The sequence below is a fragment of the Dipteris shenzhenensis genome, chromosome 12 (genome assembly GCF_047967505.1).
Source record: "Dipteris shenzhenensis isolate YYH24624 ecotype China chromosome 12, Dip_SZ_1.0, whole genome shotgun sequence".
Taxonomy (NCBI): Eukaryota; Viridiplantae; Streptophyta; class Polypodiopsida; order Gleicheniales; family Dipteridaceae; genus Dipteris; species Dipteris shenzhenensis.
Window position 1 is genome coordinate 30889891 of NC_141607.1, and position 24540 is coordinate 30914430.

At 46.8% G+C, this 24540-nt stretch overlaps 1 protein-coding gene and 1 pseudogene across 3 annotated transcripts in view; both read right to left on the reverse strand.

Moving 5' to 3' along the window:
- Nucleotides 1-24540, reverse strand: part of LOC147896084 (phosphoinositide phosphatase SAC7-like) — a 169867-nt gene that overhangs the window by 70502 nt on the left and 74825 nt on the right. The gene's annotated exons all lie outside the window — the stretch shown is intronic.
- LOC147896085 (uncharacterized) lies at nucleotides 13962-14607 on the reverse strand (annotated as a pseudogene).

Consider the following 24540-nt stretch of genomic DNA (forward strand, 5'->3'; position numbering starts at 1 on the left):
GTATTTTCTCTCTCTTATTGGAGAAAGAACAAAAGAAAGAGATATATATTAACGTCCACGAGAGACCTCGCGGGCCTATGGGACAAAGTGCACAGAAAAGCTAACTCATACAAGCCTCAGTGGGCTGAAGCAAAGGGTACGCTACCCTTGCTCAGTACTAGTCTAAGCTAACAGAATCATAATCATAATCATAATCATATCATATCATATCATATCAATCAATCTATCTATCTATCCAGGCGCTGGGACGAAACCGAAGCCTTGTACAGTGATGGCTCTCTGGTGGGCTGCGAAAACGTCTCGTATCTACGTTTGTCGAGCTGTCTCGCACTGCGATGGGGGGAGCGGTCTCCTCGCTCTCTGGACTCTCTGGGCTATGTCTAGAGTGACCCCTCGTCTTTGTCGGCCTCCCCTGAGGAAAGCTGTGATAGGTCGGACCTCAATAGAGTGTACTCACGGGGCTCTCTGTCGCACGCCTCTGCACCCCTCTCTCGATGGTACTGTGCCAGCTGCTCATCCACACTGCTCTCATTTTGGCTAGCTCCTCTTCCTCCACTCTACTGTGTCCGGGGGCTGACTCAAATGTATAGAAGTCTGTGATGTGCCGATGTACCCCGTCACCCTCTATGTCCTGTAGTGGTCTGACCATCCCCTGCTGCTCTCTGATCTGTCGTAGAAGCGCCTCCCTGTGTCGCCACATCTCCATAAGATAAAGCCCAATACAGACCTGGTCATGGAAATGGATCAATCGTGACAAAGGACCGAAGCCACTCCCCTCTAGGTAGAGACAGTGGTAGCATCCCCGAATCTCATAGTAGGCTGGGCAAACACACAAAAAATGCTCCTCTGTCTCAACTGCCCCCAACGTACATAGCATCCATAGATCTTGAAGGGTCTCACGTGGACTTTTATCCAATCATCTCTCTCTCTCTCTCTCTGTCTCTCTCTCTCTAGCCCCTAGCCCGCCATGCTGCTCCGCCACCTCCTTCAGCCCTCCCGCCATGCTACTCCGCCGCCTCCGAGCAGCCTCCCTAGCCTAGCAGCCTGCGCCACCTCCCCTAGCCTCTCCGCCTTTCAGCCTCTAGCCTCTCCGCCTCAGCTCCTATCCTCTCCACCTCAGCCCCTAGCCCCGCCCCCAGCCCTGCCTCCCTAGCCTAGCCTGCTGCGTAACCTCCCTTAGCCCCGCCTCTCAGCCTCAAGCCTCGCCTCAGCCCCTAACCTCTCCGCCTCAGCCCCCAACCCCTAGCCCTGCCTTCCTACTGTTGCGCCACCTCCTTTAGCCCTCGACTACCTACCCCCCCACTAGTCTACCTCCCGCCTACTGTTTAGCAGTAGCTGCCCTACCTACCTACCTAAACAATACAACAAGCTTGCACCAGGGCCAATAAAGGCCCACAAAATTCTGTGCAAGGGGTATGCAGGCCCCATGGACTATGACTGAACAGAGAAGCCCCACCGGAACAGCAACCGGAAGTCAAGATGACGCCCCAGGGTCCCCCGTGAGCTCCAACCTCCACTCCACCAGCAAACTGCAGAAAAAAAAACACATGCTAGAATGGAAGAATGTGGTTGAGAAGGGTACGGCAGCCCCCAAGAAAGAGATCATCTCTGAAGCCCTTGAGGAAGAGAAAAGGAGGAGCAGCAAGGCATTTAATGTCTTGGTCAGAGGCCTAACAGTTGGCCCTACACCTGGGAGTCTGCTCATAGGAAAGAAATGAGGAGAGATAGTGGGGTACGAGGCTGTGGAGGTGCAGCTGTCCTTTTCAAAACACACTTGAGGCCACTCATATCTCTAGTATGGAGAGAGGAACATGCACATCACATGTGGATACGAGTGCAGCCACTAGATCCCCGACCTATCTTCATTGCAGTATGCTATTTCCCTCCGCACACGTCATCATATGCCCATGATGTCACTACAGAGGGGCACAGCCCTTATGAGACAATACATGAGGATATCATAGAGTTCTCCAGACAGGGAGACACCCTCCTTCTGGGGGATTTCAATGCAAGGACGAGGGGCAGACAAGTGGGCTTACGTGACTTCACATATGAGAGAGATCCCCACATGATGCCAGAGTTAGATGCAGTAGAACTTGGGATTCAAAGATGTGACAGCATACGGGCGACACCTGCTTGAGTTGGGAGCTGTCCACGACCTCATCATCTACAATGGCCTTCAGAGCTGGCCATCATCTGGGGGATTTATATGCTTCCTACATGGAGGCAGGGCTAGACAATGGACTACCTACTGGGCCCATTCACTTTTGTCTCACGGATACATGACCTCACCACCCCCCCCCCCAATCCCCCCCAACATGATGCTAGAGTTAGATGCAGTAGAACTTGGGACTCAGAGACTCTCTGCAAATACTTCGCATGTGACAACATACGAGCGACACCTGCTTGAGTTGGGAGCTGTCCACGACCTCATCATCTACAATGGCCTTCAGAGATGGCCATCATCTGAGGGATTCACATGCTTACCACATGGAGGTGGGACTAGCACAGTGGACTACCTACTGGGCCCACTGGCTTTTGTCTCATGGATACATGACCTCACCATACCCCCCCCCCCCCCACTTGGAGCTGACCACTCATACTTGGCCTTCGATGTTCTTGTTACTACACCAAGCATAGGGAGAGTTCCTACCCGTACCCAGATCCACTTTGATCGTGCTCTTGATCCAGTGTATGTGTGCGACTTAGCCAGAGAGCTTCCGGCCTTATTGGAGGCTGATCTAGACCTCGCCCATGCCTCAGCTACCCTTGTCGCATTGATGCAGGATGCTGCCACCAGATCCTTTCCTACGACCCAATCTTCACGGGTACGAGATGGGAAGATGCCTCAGAACCCCTGGTTTGATGATGAGTGTAGAGAGATGCGAGCCCACCTCATACCGGAGCGAGCCTTGGGTTAGTTGACGCCACACGAGGCACACAAGATATTTCAACGGCTGACACGCCGCAAGAGACGAGCCTTCCTCACACATAGGATGGATGAGATCATCAGATCGTTTCGCGGAGGAGACCCAACTCGCGAAGGGAAAGCCACCCATCCCCATCACTAATCCGGGCGTGTGGCACACCTATGCATGCTCCTTATATGATGTTCAGAGGCAGACACCACATGTCCACTATGCCCAGACCCACTACTTGTCATCTATTCACTACACACAATGTGCGGGCTGCACTTCGCCGGCTCCACAACCGGAAAGCACAGGATCACGAAGGCCTTTGGACAAAGCACTTCGCACATGGGCAGCCTAGCACCGATCCTTGCACATATGTTTAACCTTGCAGTTTGCCATGGCTTCCCACCAACATGGAGCACCACTACTATCGTACCGATACACAAAGCAGGAGACCCCATGGACACCAGGAACTATCGTACCCTCATGATTGGCCACACACTGGCCAAGATCTATGGATCGGTGCTAGAGAGAGATCAGCCGTCATACAGAGGCACGGGGGCAACGAGCACTAGGGCAGGTAGGATTCAGGAGGCAGCACTCTACTCTAGACCACATTTTTACTCTGAGGGCTATCATTAAGGAGGCGAGGCCCAGACATCAGAAAGTCTACACATGCTTCGTAGACTTTCGAAAGGCCTTCGGCACTGTTCCACGATCCCGCATGATCAGGAGACTACAGGAGATGCAGATCCCAGAGATACTGATTTGGGGTGTGATGAGCTTACATGAGTCAGTCAGAGGCAGGGTCCATGCCCCAGGCGGCCTATCGGAGTGGGTCGAGAGCACCATTGGGGTGAAGCAGGGCTGCCCTCTCTCACCGACTCTTTTTGGACTCTACATTGATGAGATTACATCTTTCATAGATCGCATAGGCGGTGAGCGCTCATCACTAGGGGATCTCCTCATACATGTGACCGACTATCATGTATGCAGCACCTTTCTAGGGGTGCGATCTTCCGAGGACAGATTGGAGGAGCTTTGAGCCACTACAGGTGACGATGGGATCCAGGATGATCTGATGTAAGCCCTCAGTTCAACATGAGATAGTACAAACAGAGTTCGCCATGACACCTCTCCAGGTTGATGCCATCTTTTAGACAATGACTTTCATCCACAGGGTGTGGGACTCACCCAATTGGAGACTTCCGAAATTGGCCCTAGAGTCATCCAGACGACTCGCAGAGAGCGGGGCACGCATATCTACATGGCTTGCCAAGCACGGTATCCAAATGGATAGGCTTCCCCCCTTTCAATACAGCATGGATGCACCTCCTGAGTTGATCCTGCAAGATGAGATCAACCGTATTATATGGTTAGACCTCCTCCAACTTCACACATCCCAAAGTTGGGGGGAGGACCAGGAACTCCCCACAAAGACCCAGTTCTATCGCGACCACTTCCTGCTAGTATCAAAGGAGGGATTCATTATCAGATCCCAGTATCTCGAGGATAGAGGAGTATCTCATGCACTGAGGATTGCCATTGGTCAAATCCGGGTTTTATCCCATCAGCTGAGGATGGAGGCAGGGAGAGCAGTGGGTATACATAGAGAGCAGCGCATCTGCACGCTATGTATGCTCGGGGCGGTTGAGACAGAGTAGAATTTCCTTTGTGTTTGCCCAACCTACTATGAGATTCGAGGACGCTACCACTGTCTCTACCTAGAGGGGAATGACTTCGGTCCTTTGTCACGACTGATCCACTTCCATGACCAGGTCTATATCGGACTCTATCTGATGAAGATGCGGCAACACAGGGAGGCGCTTCTACGACAGATCAAAGAGCAACAGGGCATAGAGGGTGATAAGACACAGCGGCACGTCACAGACTTCTATACATTTGAGTAAGCCCTCGGACACAGTGGAGTGGAGAGGAGCTAGCCGATATGAGAGCAGTCTGGATGAGCAATCGGCACAGTACTGCCAAGAGAGGGGCGCAGAGGCCACATGTCCTGACCTATCACAGCTTTCCTCATAGGAGACCGACAAAGACGAGGGATCACTCTAGACATAGCCCAAAGAGTCCAGAGAGCGAGGAGACCGCACCCCCGCCAAAGCTCGAGATAGCTTGACAGACGCAGATACGAGATATTTTCGCAGCCCACCAGAGAGCCATCACTGTACCAAGCTTTGGTTTCATCCCAGCGCCTACATAGATTGATTGATATGATATGATTATGATTATGTTTATGATTATGATTCTGTTAGCATAGATTAGTACTCAGTAAGGGTCCTAGCGTACCCTTTGCTTCAGCCCACTGAGCCTTGTATGAGTTCGCTTTTCTGTGCACTTTGTCCCATAGGCCCGCGAGGTCTCCCATGGACATTAATATCTCTTTCTTTCTTTCTTTCTTTCTTTCTCTAGGTATACCCACTGCTCTCCCTACCTCAATCCTCAGCTAATGGGATGAAACCCGCATATGACCGATAGCAATCCTCAGAGCATGAGATACTCCTCTATCCTCGAGATACTGGGGTCTGATAATGAATCCCTCCTCAGATACTCTCAAGAAGTGGTCGCGATAAAACTGGGTCTTGGTGGGGAGCTCCTAGTCCTCCCCCCAAGTCCCGGATGTGTGAAGCTGGAGGAGGTCTAACCGTATGATACAGTTGATCTCATCTCGCGGGATCGACTTAGGAGGTGCATCCATGTTGTACTGAAAGGGGGCAAGCCATGTAGATATGCATGCATACCATGTGTCTACCCCGCTCTCTGCGAGTCTGGATGACTCTAGGACCAACCTTGAAACTCTCCAATTAGATAAGTCCCAGACTCTATGGATGAAAGTCATTGTCTGAAAGATGGCATCAACCTGGAGAGGTGTCATGGCGAACTCTGCCTGTACTATCTCATGTGGAACTGAGGGCTTGCATCGGATCATCCTGGATCCCATCATCCCCTTTAGCCGCTCGAAGCTCCTCCAGTCTGTCCTCGGAAGATCGCACCCCCAGAAAGGCGATGCATACATGACAGTCCGCCGCACTAGTGTGTCGAAAAGCCAGCCCTTCATCGGTGGATCCTGGAAGTGCCCCTGGAAACACTCCGGCTCTAGTCTAGCCAAAGCACTACGCCCTCGTGTGAGTCATGCATGGGCTGCATGTTTCATCATGAAGATGGGTCCTGTGAAGACTGCTCCCAAATATGTGTATGATTGCACTATCTCCACTGGTTCACCACGATAGGTGAAAGTAAGTCGGTTAGTCACTCCTCGTGAGGTGTTCAAGATCATAACCTTAGTTTTCCCAAGGTTGACTGTCAGATCTCTCTCTCTGCAAAACACCTCTAAAGCCTCAATATCTCTCTGCAGCCCCTCCGCTGAAGAGGATATAAGGACTATATCATTAGCATATAACAATATCTGTATGAGGAGATCCCCTAGTAATGAGCCCTCGCCACCTAGGCGATCTATGAAAGATGTGATCTCATCAATGTAGAGTCCAAAGAGTCGGTGAGAGAGGGCAGCCTTGCTTCACTGAAGGAAAGGGAGAGAGTGAGAGCAAGAGGGAGTGAGAGAGTAGGAAGCTTGGAAGCTGTAGTTGCAATAGAATAGAGTGAAAAGAGTACAACACACAGTGAGTAGGATAAGGTTTTGTCCTAGTGACAAAACCTTAGTAGTCACTAACCATAGTTAGTGAACTAACTGCAGTTAGGGGGAAAAACCTCTAAATGAGGGAAAAGTGCCCCTAACTAACTTATTATATTACATTGGTCACTGCTGAATTATATCTATAATTCTAACACCCCCCTGCAGTGCCAATGTCATGTACAAGGCTGATCAATCACCAAACGGATATAAGTTCAGGGCACTGCGAAATGCCTCAAACTTCTCACGTGGTAGCGCTTTGGTGAAAATATCTGCAACGTTGTCATGTGTGGACACAAAGATCATACTGATCTCTCCTGCATGCAACTTCTCTCTCACGTAGTGATAGTGAACCTCAATGTGCTTCGTGCGAGCATGAAACACTGGATTCTTTGCCACTGCAATGGCACTCTGACTATCAGTGAGAATTGGAGAAGGACCCTCCAAAGACAGATGAAGATCAGCAAATAAACGTCTCAGCCAGACACATTCAACTGTTGCTGTGAAAGCTGCCCTGTACTCAGCTTCACATGATGAGGTAGCCACTGTAGATTGTTTCTTGCTCAGCCATGAAATGCAAGATTTTCCCAAAAAGAAACAATTACCACTAGTGGACTGCCTAGAGTCATAATCACCAGCCCAATCTAAATCACTGTAGGCATGCATCTGCAAGTCACCCCCCCTGGGAAATAGTAAGCCAAAAGACTTGGTGCCTTGCAAATAACGGAAGATGCGCTTAACTGCCTGCCAATGCATAGTTTTGGGGCTGTGCATGTACCTGCTCACCTGAGATACTGCAAACTGAATATCATGCCTAGTATTGCAGAGATATATGAGGCATCCAACAGCTTGACTGTAAAGTGTGGCATCAACTGATTCTCCTGCATCATGCATTGTGAGTTTCAGCCCCGGTTCCATAGGAGTAGATATGGGCTTACACTCTTGCATGTTAAATCTGTCCAAAAGTTTCTGAACATACTTGGACTGAGACATAACAGTGCCACGTCTCTCATGAGAGAACTGGATCCCCAAATAAAAATGAAGCAGCCCCAAATCTGACATATCAAAGTGGGTCTGCAAATCAGTTTTGAAATCTGCAATTTTTTCTTCATTGGACCCTATGAGCAGTAAGTCATCAACATAAAGAAGGATGACTAAGATTTCCCCCCCATCCATCTTGATGTAGAGGGTGCTTTCAGTAGGACTATTGTGCAGCCCCTTGCTGGTCAAAAAGGCATGTATCTTGGCATACCATGCACGAGGGGCCTGTTTCAGCCCATATAAAGCTTTATTAAGCTTGCAGACTTGAAGTGCATTTGCTGTAATTCCAAAACCCGGAGGTGGTTTGACATACACCTCTTCCAGCAAGTCCCCATTTAAGAAGGCTGTTTTGATGTCCAACTGATGAACATTCCACTCAAAATGTGTAGCCATTGCAATTACTGATCGGATGGTGGTCATCCGGGATGTAGGAGCAAAAGTCTCCTCATAATCTATGCCCTTTTTCTGAGCATAGCCTTTAGCAACCAGCCTGGCTTTATATCTGTCAATGGAACCATCTGGCTTTCGTTTGACTTTAAATACCCATCGTGTGCCAATAGCATGTTTACCCTGTGGCAAGTCCACAACATCCCAAGTCTGATTTTTTGCAATGGACTGCAACTCATCGTGCATGGCATTCATCCAATGCACATTACCTTGTGCCTCTTCAAATGTGGTAGGCTCCTCTTCATCAAGGAGAGTACCTGCATATGCTGATTCCACTGAATTAGCACCTTCCATGTGCCTTGCTGCACTGCGAGTCCTGCCAGGTAACGGAGCATCAAGTTTACTCTCCCGGAGAGTCTGTAACAGCCAGTTTGGGACTGTTTTTGCTGCATGTATGTCTGCAATTTCTTGCTGCACCGCTTGTTCCACTGCCTGTGGAGGAGGCATGACATCCTGTGGCGGAACTGAAGCATTTGAAGGTTGCTGTAAATTCTGATTTGGATCAGAAAAATCAGCAGGGGAACCCAAAGCAATGGGTAGCAACCCTTGAAAGACATCTTCTGAAGATGAAGGCATTTGAAAATCAGCCTGAGTGTGAGCTGAATTTTCAGAAAATATCACATCTCTACTTACAATGATTTTGCGTGTAGCAGGATTGTAGAGACGATACCCCTTGCTTTCTGCACTGTATCCAACAAATATGCATTTGATGGCTTTATCTGACAATTTGTGCCTAAATTCAACTGGCACATGTGCATAGGCAAGGCATCCAAAGACTTGGAAGTGATCCACTGAAGGCTTCCTGTCATTCCAGACCTCAAAAGGAGTTTTTGTTTTTAAAGCCTTAGTGGGAGCCCTGTTCAAAATGTAATTGGCACACATCAAACCCTCTAACCAGAATTTATGAGGCATGTGTTTGCTTTTCAGCATACATCTGTCCATCTCCATGAGGGTTCTATTTTTCCTCTCAGCTTTGCCATTTTGCTGAGGGGTCAGCCTGACTGTGAGCTGATGCACAATACCCTTTTGTTTGAGGAAAGCATCAAATTCTGCAGATAGGTATTCCCCACCTCTATCCGTGCGTAATGTCTGTATCTTGAGCCCGGTTTCATTTTCAACCATGGCTGAAAAGTGTTTAAACACTGTGAAGACTTCAGATTTCTTTTTCAGCCCATAAACCCAAGTAAAATTGGAGTAGTCATCAATAAATGTGACAAAGTAGAGATGACCACCCAATGACGGAGTCCTCATGGGACCACAGACATCACTGTGTATAAGCTGCAATTTGCGAACAGCTTTAACTGAACCATCCTTCTTGAAGGGAAATCTATGCATTTTACCTAAAATGCACCCTTCACAGGCATGTGGAGGAGGTATCTCAAGAGGTGGCAATGCATCAACCATTGAAAATTTCTGAAGTGTCATTAAGCTGTTGTAATGCATGTGGCCATATCTGGCATGCCATAATTCTGCATTTTGCATGGCAACTGTAGGGGTAGAAATTGCCAAAGCATGAGCTGCTCTTTTCTCAAAAATATCAAGCTGAAAAAGCCCACGCAGCAGAGTACCAGATAACATTAAGGCATAGTTAGCTTCCCTGTCCCGGACAGCACATTTGTCATCCTCAAAGATGACCTGAAATCCCCCTCTGTTAAGAGTAGACACTGAAAGGAGATTTTTGGTTATGCCAGGCACATATAAGACATCAGAAAGTCTGAAAATTGAGCCATCAATTGCAGTGAGCTCAACTTCTCCTGTGCCACGTACTGAATATGAGGAGTTGTTGGCACAAGTGACTTTCTTACCAACAGGAGGTGGATGCAAGGAAGTAAAGAGACACTTCCTCGAAGTGATGTGCTTGGATGCACCGCTGTCAAAATACCATGTGTTCAGTGTTTCATCAACACTGAAAGCAGATGCATCTGAAGGAGAGTCAAAACTGCAAGTCAAAAATGCATATGTATCATCACTGCAAGAAGCTGTACTATCCCGAGCATCTGGAAAAGCCAACCTAGAATCAGAAATGCAAGATAAAAAGGCATAATCTTGACCAACAAAGTTGGCTGCAGCATCCCCACTGTCAGATGCACAAGGGGCTGAATCTGAAACAGCCATTCCTGAGCTGTTTTTCTTTTCCTTTGCAATCCTTTTCCTGCATTCTGCTATGTGATGACCTGGCTTTTTGCAGTAGTGACAAAAACCCTTCTTTTTGGGCTTGCTTGCATCACTTTTAGCCTTTTGTGAAGGCTGTCCTGACCCACTGGAAGGCTGATTTGCTGTTGTCTTTGCCTGTCCCTTTGTTTTTGATTTAAATTTTGAGAGCATAGCTTGTTCACCTGCACGTGAAGCCAAATTTTTCCTGGTCTGCTCTTCCTGAAGCAAAAGTCCTATCAACTCATGAAAAGAGAGAGGATTTGCACCCCCCCTCAATGATAAATTCAGCGAAGTGTGAAAGCTGAGATAAGACTCAGGAAGAGAATTCAGAGTGGTTGTAATCATCTCTGAATCAGGAATAATTTCATCTATGTTTAACAACTGCTCTCTGAGATCCTGTAGCTTAGTGAGGTGGACTGACATGGAGTCACCCTCCTCCATATGTGTATTGCTCAACTCTCTTTTTAAAAAAGATACCCTGGCATCATTCCGTGCTGCATACATGCTTTCCAAAATATCCCACGCTGCCCTGGAGGTCTTACATGACCGGATATGCGGAATGATTGATCTTTTCACTGAAAGAGAGATGCATGACAAGGCTAAGGCATCCCGTGAATCCCATCTTTTCTGCTCTGGAGTATTGACTGTAGCTGCACCAACAACTTGTCCTGCAGCTGCACCCTGTGCACGACCTCTTCCACCTCCTTGCTGAGGAGGGGTAGCAGGTGCAATATCTGCTGGTCGGATTTCATCCCCATTGACATAATCCCATAAATTGCGAGAAATCAGAATATTACGTACCATGAAACTCCAGAGGGAGTAGTTGGTACCATCCAATTTGTCTTCCTGTGAAAGACCACCAAACTGGAACTCATTCTGATTTTGATGGGCCATATCTGAGAAAGAGATTGAAGCAGATACAAAGCTGAATTCCCTTACTGGGAATAAAATGCACAACTCCCAAAAACACAGCCAAGCACTGGCTGTATATGCAACTTAGATTTCTGTACTTGAGCTGTCAGAAATCTGTCCAAGCATAAAACACTCTCCAAAATCTGCCAAAAGTGTTCCAAACACTCCAAGAAAGGCAGTATGTACTGAATACTCCAAAAAATGCTCTCCCAACACAAAAGCCCCAATTTGTGGCTAGAAATTGCAGCCAGAAAAGGGTAACGATGCTAAAAGCCCCAAATACTGAGTCCAAAACTGCTTGCAAAACTCCCAAATGATCTTTCAACTGCCAAATTACATCCAAACTGCAAAAGCCCCAAATTTCTGCAAGAAATTGCACCTGAAAGGGGCAATTCAACTAAAAGCCCCAAATTTCTGCAATTCTCTGCAAAAACTGCAAAAGCTCCAAATGTGCTCCCAGAATGTAGGCCAAACAATGGCTGTCTGCACAATTTGTCTGTCAAAAACAAAACACCTGCTGGTTCTTTTCGAAACAAAGCAGCTACCTGTTGTACTGAAGCGGATTCAGTACAGACAGTGTGAACAGTACGGAAATGCCGTACAGTTTGTACGGCACTGTACGGCTGGCACTGTACGACGACAGGTACGGATGCTGTTGCGCTGTACGGCGGTCAATGTACGGACACGTCTTCCAAAGTGTACGGCGCTGGTACGGACAGCGGTCATTATACGGACACGTCTTCCAAAGTGTACGGCGCTGGTACGGATCTGTACAGCGACACTGTACGGATCTGAATGGCGGTCGTCGTACGGATCAGAATGGCGACACGGTACGGTCAGCAGGTATGTACGGCCGACGATGCGTCAGGATGCCGTACAGTCGTACGGACTGTACGGACAGATTGGAGCGGGCTGGAGCTGGAGGCAAGGCGCTGGTACGAAAAGGAGCAGAGGGCTCAAAGGCCTAGAACCTGCTCTGATACCAAATGAAGGAAAGGGAGAGAGTGAGAGCAAGAGGGAGTGAGAGAGTAGGAAGCTTGGAAGCTGTAGTTGCAATAGAATAGAGTGAAAAGAGTACAACACACAGTGAGTAGGATAAGGTTTTGTCCTAGTGACAAAACCTTAGTAGTCACTAACCATAGTTAGTGAACTAACTGCAGTTAGGGGGAAAAACCTCTAAATGAGGGAAAAGTGCCCCTAACTAGCTTATTATATTACATTGGTCACTGCTGAATTATATCTATAATTCTAACATTCACCCCAATGTGCTCTCGACCCAATCCGATAGACCGCCTGGGACACGAACCTTACCTCTGACTCACTCATATAAGCTAATCACACCCCAAATCAGCATCTCTGGGATCTGCATCTCCTCTAGTCTCCTAATCATGCGGGATCATGGAACAATGTCGAAGGCCTTTCAAAAGTCTACGAAGCATGTGTAGACTCTCTGATGTCTGGACCTCACCTCCACAATGATAGCCCTCAGAGTGAAAATGTGGTCTAGAGTAGAGTGCTGCCTCCTGAATCCTGTCTGCCCTAGTGCTTGTTGCTCCCGTTCCTTTGTATGACTGCTGATCTTTCTCTCTAGTACCGATCCATAGATCTTGACCACTGTGTGGCCAATCATGAGGGTGCGATAGTTCCCGATGTCCATGAGGTCTCCTGCTTTGTGTATCGGTACGATAGTAGTGGTGCTCCATGCTGGTGGGAAGCCGTGACAAACTGCAAGGTTAAACATATGTGCAAGGATCGGTGCTAGGACCTCCTGCCATATTGCAATGGCTCGTGTGTGAGCGGCGAAAAATGGGTTGTCTCACCGATCTTTGAACCCCGCTGGTCTATGTTCAGAGTGACCCCTCATTTCGGGCGTCTCCCCTGAGGAAAGTTGTGATAGGTCGGACCTCAATAGAGTGTGCTCTAGTCGCTTTGCGTGCTATAGATGGTCTCTGCGGCCCTCTCTCAATGAATCAAGCTACCCACACATCAGCTATGTCCTCCTCTTCCAACCCGCTGTGTCCTAGAGCTGACTCAAATGCATAAAAGCCTGTGACGTGTCGCTGTGCTCTATCAACCTCTATACCCTATGATCTGGTCACCTCCTACTGCTCTCTAATCTGTCGTAGGAAAGTCTCCCCGTGTCGACGCATCTCAAGTCGATATAGGCCAATGCAGACCTGGTCATGGAAGTGGATCACTCATGTGAGTGGGGAGAAGCAGCTCCTCTCTTGGTAGAGGCAATGGTATCATCCCCTCATCACATAATAGCTGGGCAGGCACATAGAAAATGCTCCTCTGTCTCAACCACTCCCCGTGTGCACAGCATATAGATCCGCTCCTCTCTAGGCATAGTTCCTAGGAGTTTCAGGGAACGGTGTTTCGGAGTTTCGACCACTGAAATAAACGGTGGAAACAGAGTTTCGGTTTTTAAGGTTAATAAAGTATATAATATATATATAGTTATTATTAATATATATGTCATACATATATCATTAATGTAACTATATAATATATATATATATAGTTATTATTAATACGTATATCATTAATGAAAACGTAATACATTACCAATACATCTTCAAATTTCACAATAACTTATAACTTCAGAGAATTCAAAGTTCGGCAAAGTCACACACGCTACATCAATTACCATAGATGACAGATCATAAATGACAAGTAGTTTGGGGCCTAGGCTGAAGCCTCATAAAAGTGAATACAAAACATGATCCATGTCACATGTGACATGACAAAATCCTAAAAATAAGTACTATAGTCTATGCCGTAGCCAATATAAAACATGATCCATATCCAATCCCAAAATCTAACAAACATCATGCATGCTCTAAGAATCACTCCTCAACATCATTGGCATCCATGCTGTCATCTATCTCCTTTGACTCCTGAGTGTCATCCTTAGATGAAGATAAGAGAGGATCATGCTCCTTTGGCCCTGCTGCAGTGGAAGCGATGGATATGTCCCTTGATCTCTACCTCTGAGAGCGAGTGGAAGAGAAAGTGGTGCGGGTCGATGCTGTCAACTCCTCATAAAGTAAGGAGTACATATCGCGCTCTTCCTGTGGGGTCTCTAGAATGAACTTCACCGTCTCAATGTCCATCTTGTCCACATTCACCTAAGAAGGCTCCGCATTCTCGGCATTCCTATCAAGGAGCTGGAGGTTACAATGACAAAATACCAACCTCTCTAGCTGAGAGGTACTCAACCTATTTCTCTTCTTTGTATGGAAAAGTGCCCAAGTGCTCCAATTCCTCTCACATGGACCGGAACTACAATCATGAGAGAGCACGAATGGCAATGCGTTCTGCACAATTCCCATACTTCCCCCACCATGAGACGAGCTTTAGCTGAGTCTCTCAAAGCTTTGTTGTCTCTTTACCAAAGCTCCCCGTATGGTTGCGGAAGCCCAAGGGATCATTCTCTATACAGCCCTGCATGTACACGTCACCATGGGTGGTCACTGTCCTAATGTATGTCATGAAGCCATCATCAAGCTTCGTGTTGTCATATTGCTCCTCATTTCGCTATAGAGGATGCAATACATCTCACACCTCTTGCAAGATGCATCTATTCTATCCTAAGGGATTCTATAAATGGTATCAGAGCTTTAAGTTCTAGATCTAGCCTAGTCTAGCATTAGATGCTATCTCTAGCATAAAACTACTAGTTTCTCAAAACTTCTTCATCTTCTCCATTTTTCTCCTCCTTCCCCAAATCTTTGAGAGCTCTGTTCTCTGCATTCAAGCGACCATTGCCCAAACCCTTTGAGCTGCAAACTCCTCACGTATGGGCGAACTTCCAGCTACAAACATTTAGAGAAATTTTGATTGTACGCACAACGCCAACACTCACACTCCTTGATGAACTTTCGCGCAATGCCGCCTTTGTACTTATCTATCTGCAAATTCCTCTGAGCCCGTGTTGGACGACACTGAGGGCAAGATGCTGTTGAAATCTGAGCTCATTTGGACAAGAGATGGAGGAGAAAACGGCGAAAAACCAATCGGTTTTCTCAAGTATCTACAGGGCGACCTGGCACAACATTTCGCCCCTCCTTGCTGGTAGCCCTTCTTCCTGCATAAAAATCCCCTTGAATAGAGCTATGAGCTGTGATAATTGCACCCTCCAAGTTCTGGTCTCTGTTTTGGACAGTTTTGACAATGTTGTGAGTTTGATGCTACATTAGATGCTACTTTAGAATTTCTGATGTTTTAAAGTGTTGAATAGCATCAGTACAATTGTAGCTACAGCTTTCCTTTAAGTTGCTATACCTGGATTTGCTTGAAATACTTTCATTTAGCCACCTCTATGAAGCATGCAAGTGAAAGCATCATTTCCATTATGTTTTGTGGTATGGAATTTGGTTGCAAGCCTTTGCTACTCTAAATGCTTGTACTTTGAAGTTTTTTCAACTCTTTCTAGCCTTGTAAGGCACTAGACACTGCCCTCGGGTAAGACCTTGCCATGGAAGCTAAGACCTTTTTTGAGAAGTTGGATGGAACTAGTTTCCATACTTAGCAAACAAAAGCCAAGTTTATGCTTATGAAAAAGAAGATGTGGAATGTTGTAAATGGAAAGAAGTCTACAAAAGAAAAAGCTAATTGGTTGATCAAAGACAGGAAGGACTACTTCAACAACAAAGCAAATCTGCCTAAAGGAAGAACTCCATCAGCAAATGAAGAAAATAAAGACTATACTTTTTAAGCACTTTGTCTTTTGAATTTTTGTTTATCATCACTTGGTCAAATTTTGAGATTCTCTGCCTGGAGTAGTACTCCAAAAAGAATATGTTATGTAAATCACCTTTGGTCACCATATGATGTAGACCATGTGATATGTGTTTTATCTATCCCATTTCTGTGAACCTCACACCCTTGGGAACCCTTGCTAGCATGAGATCCTAGCCATAGATTTATCCTTGACCACCATGAGATGGCATGAGAAACTATGGGACTAGATGTATCCTTGACACTGCAAGAGGCAACCCCTTGAGGGGGGGTATGTTGGGGTAAGTATGATCAAGGGCTTGCTCTATGATGCATGTGTACACCTAGGGGAGTCACATGTGTGTTTGTGTGTGTTGTAAAGGCACATCAAGTGCTATGATGTGTCTAGTGTGTGACCTAAGTGATGATGTGAGACAAAGGCAATCCCACTGATGTAGGGATTGATTCCCACTGATGTAGGGGCTGATTGCCACTTATGTAGGGAAGGTATTACCTTCTCCCCCTTTCTATAAAAGAGAGTCCTCTCTCTCACAATCATAATAGAGAACTATCATCTTTCTTTCATTATGCTCTCACACCTCTTGCAAGATGCATCTATTCTATCCTACGGGATTCTACATCAAGCACAATAAACATGTATGCCAATCTTGTGGTTGTAGGATGCAGTAGCTCAAGATTGCTATAGGCCCGAAACATGCTCAAAAGTTTTGGCCTCTTCTTCACAAATTTTACCATGCTTCATGCAGTGCGAAAGATGGAATCAACCCATTGTATTTCACCTATGTTCTCGATCAATAAGTTGAGGCAATGTGATCCACAAGGGGTCCAAACAATCCTTGAATACTCATCCTCTAGCATAGAGCCCATAGACTTGCAATTGCTCCCATTTCCTGTCACTACTTGCACAACATTCTCAGGCCCTATTTGCATGATTGCCTCCTGTATATGACCCCAAATAAATAACCCGGTAACTGTGAGACCTCGGAGGGAGGCATCAATGGCTTTCAAAAACATAGTGCCTTTGCAGCAAGACACTAGAATATTGTACACATTCTGCCTACGTACGTCTCACCATCTGCCACACAATATAGTGCAGCCACACTTCTTCCATGTTTCCTTCAAGGGCTCTAGTGCACTTCAATGCATGCTCTTTCCCGCTTGAGCTCACATACTCGTAGAGCCTCAGATGAAGGGCCTTCCCACTCGCATCCAATGCGGCGGATGGCTCTCATGGTCTTCCTCCATTCGTTCGTCTTGGCCACATGAAAGGGAATGACACACTGTATGATCTATCAGGTCAGCTCCCTAGTTGCCTCTGCCATTGCTTGCTTTTGAAAGCCACCTTGGATGCTAGCCCTTTGTACAAAATTTCTAGGGAGTGGAGGAGTGGCTCGTGATACATCCTCTGGCAAAGGAGTTCTCTTTGCCTGCATAGCCGACATAGAGGAATGGCCACTCTCTGACTCTGTATCTCTGTCTCTCTTTCCTGCCAGTACTTGACTTGAACTACCTTCCTCGTCATTCGATGGCTCCACAGAATTTGAATCTTTGGGAACTCCCAAACGCTTTCGCCTCCATTCTTCAAGGCTCTCCTTTAACATCTTGACATTTTGAAGAACATAGGGGCATGGCCCTACGTCTTTGCTTGGCACATGGGCAAGATGATCCTTCACACAGGTGACACTCCCCGTTTTCTCCATTCCACAGAATTTGCATCTCCACTTTTTAGAATCACCAGACCACTCATAGCTTCCAAATTGCATGCTTCCAAAATGCATCCGAAGTAAGAGTCAATGTAGGCTGAGAGGAGGACAAGGAGGACAAGAGAGGGAAAGGGCTGAGCCTTGAGGACAGCAAGGAGAAGAGGGCAAGGGCTGAGCCTTAGTGAGGAGAGCAAGGAGGAGAGGAGAGGGCAAGGAGGAGAGGAGAGAAGAGCAAGAAGAAGAAAGAAAGAAAGAAAGAAATTTTATTAGAGTCTTTGGAAGACCGATGGGTCTATGAGACTGAAAGAAAACCTGATACAAATCACAGTAAGGGTGGAGCTACTAAACGAGCATCATCACCCGTGCTAAGTCCTAAGTCTGATCATACATAATCAAATACATATGGGTGTGACAATGAAAATAAAAAAGGCTGGAGCAGAGTGGAATCCTCCGTATGTCATGTCGCCCTAGCTAGTGCTTAGCCGGTGATGGGACGCTAGCGTCTGTCAAGGAGTGCCGTGCATCTCGATCTCCTGGAGGAGGCTTGATGCAAGACCAGAGCCACCATGACTCCCGTGGGACGTGCCCCGAATCTAAACAATGATGGGAGGTCCCCCAGAGTGACCTGTGTGTCCCCTCGATGCCTCATGTGTCGTGTTGCGATCGTCAGGTCGGGGTCTCTGTCACGTCTGCAGCTAGAGGCTGGACGATCAATATCACTCGATGGGAAGAACTCTGTGATCCTGCTCTGAGAGGTGTCTGGTGGTGTGGCCAAGCCCTGTCGCCTGAGTAAGTACTCTCTGTGTCGGACCCCCTCATGAATGAAGGCCGCGAGGCATCTCTAATCTGGGTAGGCGAGGAATCCGAAAAGGAGACCGAAGCCGTCTCTGAAGAGACAGTGGTAGCGACCTCGGATCTCGTAGCACACTGGGCACCTGAAAATAAAATGCTCCTCTGACTCAACCTCCTGACAGTCGCACAATGTGCATATGCGATGCTCCCTAGGGATCCCCTCTGAGAGGTTGGAGAGGAGAGCAAGGAGGAGAGGAGGGGGCAAGGGAGAGAGAAGAGGAGAGCAAAATGGAGGGGCAGCAGGCTGAGAGGGGGTTGTAGGATGAGAGGAGAGCAAGTAGGAGAGGCTAGGGAGGGAGAGCTGTAGGCCGAGAGGGCTGAGGTGAACCGTGAGATGGGTGAGAGGGTTGGAGAAGACGACGCAGGAAAGAGGCGCAGTAGACGTGGGAAAGAGGCACAGAATTCGCGATTCGCAGATGCCTAGAAACGCGTTTCTGAACTTGGAAACAGGACGAAAATGCCGTACTGTTTCGGCTGCTCAAAAATGCTGTTTCGGGTGCCCAAAAATGCCGTTTCGGGGCACACTGTGTCTAGGTATGCCTGCTGCTCTCCTCGTCTCAATCCTCAACTGATGGGATGAAACACGCATCTGTCCAATGGCGATCCTCAGTGCATGGGAGACTCCTCTGTCCTCGAGATACTAAGGTCTCATGATGAGTCCCTCCTCTGATACTCTCAAGAATTGGTCGCAATAGAACTGGAACTTGGTGGGGAGCTCCTGGTTCCCCCTCCCCCCGTCCAACATGTATGGAGTTGGAGGAGATCTAACCATATGATACGGTTAATCTCGTCTCACGGGATCGACTCAGGGGGTGAGAGAGATAAAAGAAAGAAAGAAAGAAAGAAAGATCTATTAACGTCCGCGGGACACCTCATGGGTCTATGGGACAAGGTACACACCAAAAAAGTTGCAAATACATCTGGGTATCTAGAGAGTTGAGGGAGTGCTCAAGGCAACTCAGCCCCAATCATTTAGATGCATAATTAGCTACTAATTCTATCTTAGAAAAACGGCTTGAATAAGATCAGTTTAAGACTGAGAGTCTTTGGGTTTAGATTTGAAACACAAATCAAGGCTTGTCTATCACGATAGACTACCCATTTTCGAACTTTGTATGCATCCTTCACTTAAGCAAATTCAACACTTCTTTGTTTGAGCTGAGTCAAAGTGAGCTCCTTAGATATCTATACCTGTGTACCTTTCAGCTTGTTTGTCTGTCGGAGAATCTTGGTTCTTCCTGCCCTCTCTGTAAAATAAACTTGTACTTGTGTTCCCTACTAAGAGATACAACTTATGTCAGTTTCATCCCATTCTATCTGTGGTATTTGAGAGAGAGAGAGAGAGAGAGAGAGAGAGGAGAAAGAAAGATGTATTAAGGTCTGTAGGAGGCCTCGCGGGCCTATGAGACAAAGTACAAGACCAAAAGTAACTCATACAAGCCGCTATGGGCTGAAGCAAAGGGCTCACTAAGGCCCTTGCTAAAAGCTGAAGTGCCAAACTAGTGAGCAAAATAGCAAAGTAGCAAAGTAGTGAAATAGTATCAAGTGCTCAGAGCTAACACTCCTAGTACACAACCAGGCTCCATATATCCAGGTAACTTGTTGGCTCTCTAATGGGATGTGAGGAGATCACGTATCTGTGTCTATCGAGTTGTCTCTCGATGTGGCGGAGGGCATGCTCTCCTCGATCTCTATATCCAATGGGCTACATCAAGGTGACACCTCGTCTCTCGTAGTCTCCTCTGAGGAGAATGGAAATAGACTGGACCTCCATCGTGCGTGCTCTGGTCACTCTCCGTGCTACATGTGGAGTATGTGCCTATCGTCTGGCAACATCGTGGCGGAGACTCTCACTACTAATCCATGATGCTCTCATCTCATCAAGCTCCTCTCCCTCAACATCCCCGGTACCTGACTCAGATGCATAGAAGTCTGTAACATGTGTCTATGCTTGGTCGATCTCGGTAACTTGTGGCATCACCTCTGGCTGATCTCTGGTCTGTCGCATCAGTATATCTCTGTGTCGTCGCATCTCAATCAAATAGAGCCCAACACAAACCTGGTCGGGAAAATGGATCAGCCGTGTAAGCGGGCCAAAGCCATGACCCTCCTGAAAGAGGCAGTGATATCACCCTCGGATCTCATAGTAGACTAGGCAGACACATAGAAAGTGCTCCTCTGTCTCGACCTCCCTCATTCGGCATAGTTTACAGATCCTCTGCTCTTTGGGCATGCCTACAACTCTCCCTGCCTCAATCCTCAGCTGATGTGACGAGACTCGCAACTGCCCGATGGCGATCCTCAGTGCATGTGAGACTCTCCTATCCTCGAGCTACTGAGGTTTGATGACGAGACCATTATCCGAGACCCTCAAGAAGTGGTCATGGTAGAACTAGATCTTGGTGGGGAACTCCTCTTCCCCCCAATTTCTAGACATATGGACCTGTAGGAGGTCCAACCGTGTGATACGGTTGGTCTCATCTCGTGGGATTATCTCGGGTGGTGCATCCATGATGTACTAAAAGGGGGGAATTATGTCCATATGAATGTCGTGACTGCCAAACCATGAGGATACCCGTGCGTACCATGCTGTATCAACACCGCTCTCTGCCAGTCGCCCGGAAGACTACAATTCTCACCATTTGCAAGCTAAATGTCACTAATCCCTTTTACTAGAATTGGATGATTGTCTCCAAGATGAACATCTAATCTTGAACGAATCACAACTGTACACATGTGATGTGATGTATCAAAGTCCACTATCCAAACATCTCGATCGGATTGCTTTGATGTGATTAAATCTTTGCATTGTTTGATGTCCTTGAGATGTCCAAGGCCTCTGTATGGCCTCTGGCGCTCTTACACTGCGCTCTTACACTGCACAACAGATCTTATGTGACGTATTTTCTCTCTCTCCTATTGGGGGGAGAGAGAAAGAAAAGAAAGAAAGAAAGTCTATTAATGTCCACGGGAGACCAACAGGTCTATGGGATAACGTGAAAACCAACCATAGTTAGGGGAAACGAAAACGGGGAAACGGGGAACGGAAACGGAAACGGAAACGGAAACGGAAACGTTTCGGGATTTCTGGGAGGGCTGAAACGGGGAAACGCCACGTCAGCAAGGGAGGTTTAGAAAAGGGAGTTTTGAGATGAGAACACACACATTTAGAATGCTACAGCCTACAGCCTACCTGTAACTTAAAATATAGTGCATAATACTTACCACATGGTACAATGTCACTTAGAAGTTAGAAGTTGGAACTTAGAACAAGTTACAAATTATAACTTAGAACTTGGAGCTTAGAAGTTAACTTAGCAGTGAGCAATACATATTACAAATATAAATGACAAATCTGAAATCAATGAGAAAAGCTGAAGATTGACAAGTTACAAAATGCCAAAGGCAATATAATATATGATTCATATATGTATTATGTCTCATTGTCAAGAGTCAAGACTCAAGACTCAAGAGTCAAAAGTACAAAATTCAGATTCCCAAAATCCTAGGCTCTAAGCCTTAAGGCCAACCACTACATCACTGATGATATGATCAAAATCCATAATGTAGATTCTAGAATCTAGATAGCTCAGCTACTCAAGAATCCTCCTCCTCCTCCTCCTCCTCCTCCTCCTCCTCCACTTCCACTGCCATCTCCTCATTGTCGTCGTCATCGTCCTCCCCCTCCTCATCATCATCAATGAGGGTGTCATCAGGCTTATGAAAACCAATGAACTTGTCATGAGTGTACTCCTGTCTCATCCTGTTAAGCAAACGCAAGTTTGCATTAACAAAGACAAGATCGTTCGCCTTGTGTGCTTTGAGACGGTTCCCCTTCTTTGTATGGATGTGGGCAAAGCTGCTCCACATGCGCTCACAAGAGGAGGAGCTACAACCCTGGCTGAGAATCCGAATGGCAAGCGATTGCAGCTGTGGGGAATCAGCTCCATAATCCTCCCACCATGTAACAGAGCCAACTCAAAATCTGAAATTTGAAAGATCATAAAATTCAGATATATGGCAAAGCTCATGAAATCTGAAAATTACGAATCATTAAATAGTAAAATTTAAGAATTTAAATGAGTTAGGATTACCTATCATGCTGGGCATCTGGCCATCCAAATATGCCCTCCTTATTGCAGTAATTGGCGAGCTGGTCCTTCACTGTCCAGCGAGCCTCTGGCATTTGCACCATCTTCTGAAGAGTGAGGTTCCAACCACGGACCACCTCTGCATCACTTTGTTGTGCAGTTGCCTTGTGTTGAAACTCTGGGTCCAACACAAATGCAGCCACATGAATGGGAGAGTAGTACTGATTCCACTAGTCACAGCCGAGTCCTCGAGCTCTTTCAACCTGTGGGGATCTTTCTCTAACACTCTAATATTTTCTATCATACGATCCATCCCCTCATATACCTTGCCAATAAAAGGCATGTCTCATCAACCTTTTTTAGCAACAAGACAATCGGCTTACACAAGTCATACAAGTGTGATGCATCAGCCCAAAAGTCATCGCTACCTATGCACAAATCGTACACCAATATCCCAAGAGCCTCCTTTGAAGTGGGCCATGCATCCCACTGTGGGCTTGCCACAACCTGCTTAAGAGCAGGTCTCATTTCAATGAGTCTGCAAAGCATCATATAATTGTATGCAAACCTTGTCTCTGCATACTTCAAAAGCTCCTTGCTTGCATAGGTGCGATACAAAGAGAGAGAAAAATGATGGCGTGTAATGAACCCAACTATCTCTCTTCCATTATCAATTACAATTTTTACCCAAGGTAATTTGCCAATGTCTTTCAACAAATTATTCAAACAATGGGCAACACAAGAACTCCATTGAATATGGGGGTACCTTTGTTCCAATAATGCACCTGCAGCCCTATTCGTATTTTCACCATCTGAAACCAACTGCACAACATTAGACGGGCCCACATACTCCACTGCATCTGCCCACATTTGCATCAAAACATTTGCTGTTTTTTGTTGTACTCCGCACTCTATGGAGTATATGTACAAAGAAGATCCTCTGCAATATGCCAAAATACCCTCTAGTGATCGACTACGTACATCACTCCAGCCATCTGCTACCAAAGTGACCCCATACTTATGCCATTTCTCCTTAACAGGCTGAATGGCCTCATTAACTGCCTTCACCTCATCCTCTAGAAGCTTTCCCCTCAATGCATTAAAAGTGGGAGGGGTGTATGTGGGCTCAAAGGCTGTAATTTCAGTCACCATCTCCTTGAAATAAGCAGACCGTGCCACATTGAAACTAATCGCATTCGAGTAAAAGAAACGGGCCACGGCTGCATCTACCTATGCCTTCCTTTCTGGATGCCATGCAGTATAAAGGGTGCTTTGCCTTCATGTAGGTGGGAGAGGTGAAGGAGATGCAGTAGGAGTAGAACCTATAGCTCCAAGAACATGTGCACTCCCAGAAGATGAAATTGTAGTAGCACCAACAGAGGGAAGAGGGAAGAGCACTTGAAGTAGCTCCTCCACCAGTGGATGCAATAGTCCTACCTTTCTTCACGGAAGGAAATGCCTCGACCTCTCGTGCCAACCTTGCTTTCTCTTCCTCGAATATTTCATTGCATATTGTAATCCCCTCTCCCTTGATGCCAAGAAGATGGACCTTCACCCTATCAGGAATCCCACCTCTTTTCAATCCACAAAGCCTGCACATGAACTTGCGAGTGCCTTCTTTCTTGGAGTCGTAGGCACCCAGGAGATCGACTTGACTCCACCAAAAATCTGATTGGGTGAATTCTACCTCGGAATGAGACTCAGGGGTAGGGTGTCTTGAAGCCATGGAAGCTTGTTGCTTGAAAGGGGGGCTGAAACTGCAAAGAGAGCCAAGGGTTGAAAGAGAGGGCTGAAACTTGAAAGTGGGGCCTGAAGGCTGAAAGAGGAGGGAACAGAAGGCTGAAAGAGAGGGCTGAAAGAGGGGGCTGAAGGAGGGCTGGAGGGGAGTAGATGATGATGGAGGGCTCAAGCAGGCTGCAGGAGAGAAAGGAGAGGAAAGGAGTGAATGGGGCTGAAGGAGGACTAGAAAATCTTGAGGATGGAGAGAGTATGTACTATGAGGCTGAAGGAGTGGAAGGAGGCCAAAATCGAAAGCAAAA